Source organism: Argiope bruennichi, chromosome 10 (genome assembly GCF_947563725.1).
Source record: "Argiope bruennichi chromosome 10, qqArgBrue1.1, whole genome shotgun sequence".
NCBI lineage: Eukaryota > Metazoa > Arthropoda > Arachnida > Araneae > Araneidae > Argiope > Argiope bruennichi.
This window is the reverse complement of record NC_079160.1, coordinates 69,508,275-69,514,882: the sequence shown is the minus strand read 5'-3', so window position 1 is coordinate 69,514,882 and position 6,608 is coordinate 69,508,275.

The window sequence follows — 6,608 nt, the reverse complement described above, 5'->3', positions numbered from 1 at the left end:
ATTTATCACTACAAAAAAAAAAAACTTGAAAACGTATGTATTTTATATTTCAATATATGCGTAATTTTCATGCATTTTGAGCAATTTAAGCATCAGTGATTTAAAAAATCAAATACTAGAAGAAACTGTAAAAAATTTAAATAGTTAGTAAAAGAAAAAGGAAATTGCATTTCTTTTGATAAGAATTACAACTTCATTCGAATTCTTTTGTTTCATAAAAATTACATATTTAAGAAGGAATGAAGTGAGGAATAAAGTCATATTGTTTATATTTACATAGTTACGTCAACGAGGGATACCGAGTAGGCGGAATGAAAAAACTAGCGGAGAAATATCAATTGTTGGTTGTTGACGTTGAAAGAATCGAGATTTGAATTTTGAATAGTTTTGTTCTGTTATTTTTGAAGCAAATGTAATTTATTTTAATATAATTTTTATTTTATTAGAATTTCTCTTTACAACTGGTATGTGATATAGTGCATTAAAATCAGGTGAGATCTGTCCATTTTTCTTTTTTTATTCTACTGTTTCAAAACTTAGTAAAACTGAGCCATACAAAGGTTGTTGTAGTAGAAAAAAATGATATTTGCTATTTTTTAAACATCATGCAATCTGCAATGTCTGAAAAATTCTTCAAGAGTGGGAAATCCCCAAATTCCCCGTTTTTATTCCTGGGGGAAAATGAATACGAAGAGTTTAATATTGTAATATCAAATGCAATCTCTCTCTCTCTATATATATATATATAATCTTATTTTGTTTGAAGGAGAAGGTAGGTTTGAAGACGAGACGTTGTATTTTTAATTTCGTTTTATTCTCTCTCTACCACCATCGAGGAAAGCATAATTATTTACAAGAAGACGCAGTGCGGCACAAAAGCAGAAGTAAGAAAAAAGGAAAGGAACGAAACAAATGATCACTAGTCTTATATAACATGGGATTTCCGGCCACACGCCGATTCAATATACGTTATGACCTTTGCGAAGGGCAACGGAAGTTTCACTTACACTTGATACGTAGATTGGTTGCGCAGTAATTTTTACACAACTTCATACGTGGAATGATATCAGGAAATAAGAAATTACTATGGGCTAAATTAAAATAAAGCTTTGGAGATTATTTTGGTTTAAATTAAGAATATATATATATATATATAGTGTTTGTTTGTAGTGTTATATATATATATATATGATATTTTAAAGAATTTTAGTATGTCTAGTTCTAATAACTGGCAGTGTATGACGGTTGAATTTTGATAAAATTTAATTCAATTACAAATCGAGCAAATTTCAGAGAATAAATTAATATAGATAATCCACAATTTTAATGCAGTTCCTGATAGTCATAAAATAGTATAATATTATTAAGTAATTTAATTAATAAGATATAATTACATTGAGAACAAATTAAAAAATTGAAATGTCATTCTATTTTTTCCTCATTTTCTTTCTTAAAATTACAATATCTACAAAAAATAAATTGTTTTTTCTCTTTTTTTTCCCCTCAAAACAATTGTTTTAAGGCGCCGCATTATCGATAAGTACTTTGACATCAGTATTGCATTAATCTGGACGACACAAGAATTGAGTAATTGGGCAATTCTTTTATCGTTTCTCCCTATCTCTTTCAATTCTAGAATTTTTTTCAAAAATCTTATCCATTATGAAGTAATTGTTTATTTTTCTATGTTGTAAATACTGTTCTAAAATGATATAACAGAAAATTTGTCGGTCTTAATGTAGAATATTTTTAAAAGGTGTTTCGTTATATTGTATAAAAGAGCATTAAAAAAAACTCATTTCCTGTTTTGCAAAAGAGTTTAAAGTTTTCTTCAACTTCTACAAAAAAAAAAAAAAAAAAAAAAAAAAAAATGGTATAAATATCCTTCAGCCTCAGATATTCATTTTTAAATTATAAGCTTCATAATAAACAATTCGCTACTCATAATGAATTTGGAAAAATCATTGAAAAAAGTTTTTATATATTAATATTTTCTGACACCTTTTGTGTAAAAATTTTGATATTCAGAATTAATAAGAAATAATTTAATCAAGAAAATAAAACAATGTAAAAAGAATTTTTATCCTATTTTAGAATGGAGCAGTTGCAAAGCAAATAATTTTTTATTTCGAATCGCTTTTTTTTTTCGACCGATTGAGACGCAACAAACACTACAAATGCAGTCACAGAATCGCATAATAAATGTCATATATTAGCCATTGTTTTTTTTTGTGTGTGTGTTATCACACTTGAATGCTTTTGAAAATACAGACTGACATATGGTCAATTTCTAAATAAATTTGGTTTCAAATTCAATACATATCTACACTTCACATGTGAAATCTGTGCACCATATTTCATCCATCTAGCTCTCTTTGTTTTGTAATTATCGTGTTAACTTATATTCAAACAGCAGTACAGACATATTTCCTGTGAATGAATTTTGCTCAAAATTTGACAGAAATCTACAAATTTGGTGCAAATTTCATGCGTCTAGCTCAAAGCATTTTTGAATCACAGGCCGACATATAAGTATAATTCTTCACCTATTTTTCGGACTTGGGGAAATTTGGAATTTTAAAATTCAACAAAATCTTAAATTCTAATTTTTTGATTATAGTAATAATTTTTCTTAGTATAGGAGAAAGTAAAAACGAATGAATTCAGTTTTTACGAAATTTATTTTATTACTGTATCTAAATTTGAAAAAGATCACATCTTTTATACGACATGAAATAATGCATAGCATGGCCTTCATTCATAACTTTTCAGAATTGTTAGGGCGAGTGGGGAATGCTATAGTTTAGATGTAATTTTAATTTTCTTCAATTTTTATGTTTTGAAATTCTAAATGAAATTATTTTTGTATTTTATATTTAAATTTTAACTGCATAACTTTTGTTTTCAAACTAAGAAGTTTTTGATGTTACTTTTTAACACTCGTCAAATTTATAGAAAAATCTTTTTAAACAATTAGTAAGTGAATGTGACTTGCATGAATTTTGTAGCATATCCATGGTTCTTCATGTTGCTTCTCAGTTTAAAAATTACTTATTGTCTCTTTTAGTTTGAGGAATTAAAAAAATACTAACTGTTAACTAAAAAAATTAGAAATTAATCAGAAATATTTTTTCTAAAATGCTTTTTAATTGAAATAAATTTATTATTAATATTTTACAAAGAAAAAGTAACTTTATTTTGAATAAGAATTTATTTACTTTATCAAAATAGCAATCATAACTATAACTGTGCTATTATCCTTTAGTGAATGATCCAAATATGATTTCGAAAAATTTTTAGCAGTTGATTTATTTATAAATGATTAACACATCTTCAAATATCGTTCAATAGTCAAATTTGATTATTATAAGTTCATAATCATTTTTACTTATTTTAGCTATTATTTTATTTTATTATAAGATTTAAATAATATTGTGAAAATTTATTTTCAGTATTGTTCGGGCACATTTTATGAATTAATCTGAGTGATTTATCAATGAATTGTTTATTTTTTTTTTCTCTATCTGTCGTTGATCGTGCAATACTTATTACACCAGGATCGTATAATATCATTGCTTGGGATATTTAAAAATAATTAATTATCCGAAATAATTATTTTTAATAGAATTAGCTATGAAATAATTATCTTAATTTAACCCTCCGAGCACCTAATTATTCTGAGTATGGCTTCTCTAAAATTTTTTATTCGACAAAAGATTACTACAAAATATATCAGCTTCACGGGAGAGAGAGTTCGAAAAACAAACCAGCATTTTTCACTTCACTTCCTTCTCAGCCGCGGGGATCCACAGTGGAGAAAATGTATTCAATCTGATTGTCTTAACTTACTGACTGACCACTTCCCGCCTCAACTTTTTTCTCACATTACCAATATGAGTTTTAAACTAAACTCTGGTCCGAATTCGTTTTCGAAAAACACCTTGGAAAAGGAGAAATATGTTCCATTAGAGGTCTTAATATTTCAAACTAAAGCATTAAGATTTTTCTATAGTTAAATTGATTATTACCTATCTCTCTTTATTTCAACAATTTTACAAAAGAAATTCTATGTTAAAAGTTGTCTTTTCATTAATAATATCATAAAAAATGAAAAAAAAAAATCATTCAGAGATATAAATGCGTTTAAACCATGCTACATATTTACATTTTTTCTACAGAATTTGTAAGTAATGTTAAATGTAAATGCAAATTAATTTTTTTCGAACGCATATTAATTTTCAAAATTCTGCTATTCTTTATTTTTTCTAGACACTTAATTTATTTTTTGTATGTGTTGAAAGGCAAAAATTTAACTTCTTAATAATGAAACCTCACAATTTTTGTCTTTATCTTTTTACAGGGAAGAATATACCTCCACCATTCTTTGATAAATTATGAAAAAATGAAAATAAGCAATTTTAAATTTCTTGTTTTGGAATTCAACAAAGCAGTTTAAAGCAATGAAATTGCTTTTGTGTATTTGTTCCAAGACAAAACAGAATTCGATTAGACTATTGTATATTATAACAAGCATTGACCAGACCAGACAAAAATTTGGGCATGTTCAAAAAATGAAATGTATAGTTTTTCAATATTATATAAATAACTATACCTTTATAGTTTCTTTAAAATTAACATTAATTAATTTTATTTTCAATATGCAAGGCAATATATATCCTTTCATTAATAAAAAACGATATTCTTTAAAACCAAATTGCCTGGTCATTTGAAAACATATTAAAATAAAAGTAATAAGTTGTATCATAACATTAAATACGAAGTTGAACATATTGTCATCACAACATTGATGAGTGTTGTTTTACGTAGAATTCACAATATGGTTTTCGCAAGATTCTTTAACATTGCTAAATATTGTGTTTACAATAGAATTTACGCAATATTGTAGAATGTTATACAATATTCAGCTTCTTAATTAAAAATTGGCCCAGTGTAGGGATGACGAATATTTTATAAGCGGTTATTACGTAACCAATATCAAAAAGTCACAAATACCAGTGATCAATACTTTTCAAAGAGGGGTGTGATTCAAATCTTGATGCGATCTTACTGGTGATATTCCGATTACAGGTCTTGGATCACGATAAAAAGTAACAATCGATACGATCTGCCCAATGGAAGCTCTCGAACAAGAGTTCAATCATGCATTGGGAAAGTCCCTTACCGACTAAAGTGAACGGACCTGTTATTTTTGGAACTATCGTATCATTGAAAATCATATCACTGAAATTTATCAGAGCGGTGACTTCACTGGAAAGTGCGAAGTCGCCGCTCCACTTCATGGGAGTGACCTTGATTTTCCAATATTCGCATTTGACGATGCACTATTCCAAAAAGATCATTATTTAATCGCTTGTGACATGACTTTGATTGTATATATTCTGTTTACTGCCAGCGCCATCTATTGGTAGAATAAAGTAAACATTTTTAAGATATTACATATACATTTAAGTCAAATTTTTCAGAAAAAGGTTTACTCCAACAAAGAAATTAAATAAATAGTTTTAAAAAAATCAAATTTAAGAAGTAAGCTGAAATAAATAAATTAATTCAATCACACTTTACTCAAATTAGTAAATTAAGTATTATTATAATTAATAAATTTTATATTTAATACTAATTAATAATTTTTAATTAATAATATGCTTGAAATAACAGATATTTGGAACAAATATTTAAAAATAACAATTGCAAAATTATTTGTTATTCAAAAAATCGTGGATTATGCATTTCTACCCCAGTGAATTTCTAGAAATAAAATCTCAAATAAACTGAATTATTAAGCAAATACTATATTATTAGGGCTGAAATCTTAAGTTTAAAATACTTTTTAAATGCTGGGTCATCTTTAATATTATTTGATATTGTATAATAGTGTTGATATGGTATTCGGTGTAATTCGGTATTCACAATATTGTTCAATATTTACAAAATATTATACAATATTGTGGTGCTACTAGGGATATGGAAAAATATAACCTCCAGATTTCTGCTCGATGATATCCCAACAAAAGTCCCACCGCTAGAAATTGCTGAAGAGTTAACAAAAAAATAACGAATTTGAGATTGTTGTGATGAGGCGATTTATAAAACAGAATGACTCACGGGACACATCACTCGTTCTCATAACGAAACTTGGAACACGTTTGCTGGTAGAAGTAAAGATTTGGTTCATAAATAAAAAAAAATAGAATCATTTATTGACAAGCCATGGCAGTGCACATGGCTTGTTTCATGTATCCATCAAGTGTATGCGAAAAACCAAAGATTTGCATCTGTGTGGCGACATTCATGTAGGCATTTGTCAATCCCCACAGAAATGTATCAATTTTGAAGGCAAGCATTCGTCCACATCAAGAGGATGCTCTTTTTTATACCAAGGAGAAAGACATTCTAGAGCTCAAATGTAGAAACAATATCACAACTGCTGAGGCGAGACGAATCTACAATCAATCAAAGAAATCTAGTTACGCGACAGCTGTCAAAATAAATGCTTCTATAAAAAATACCGAAGAACAAATGAGCGAAAAAATTGAGACTATGATCATTAAAATGAATGAAGGGATAGAATCTGTCATCCAAACAATGAA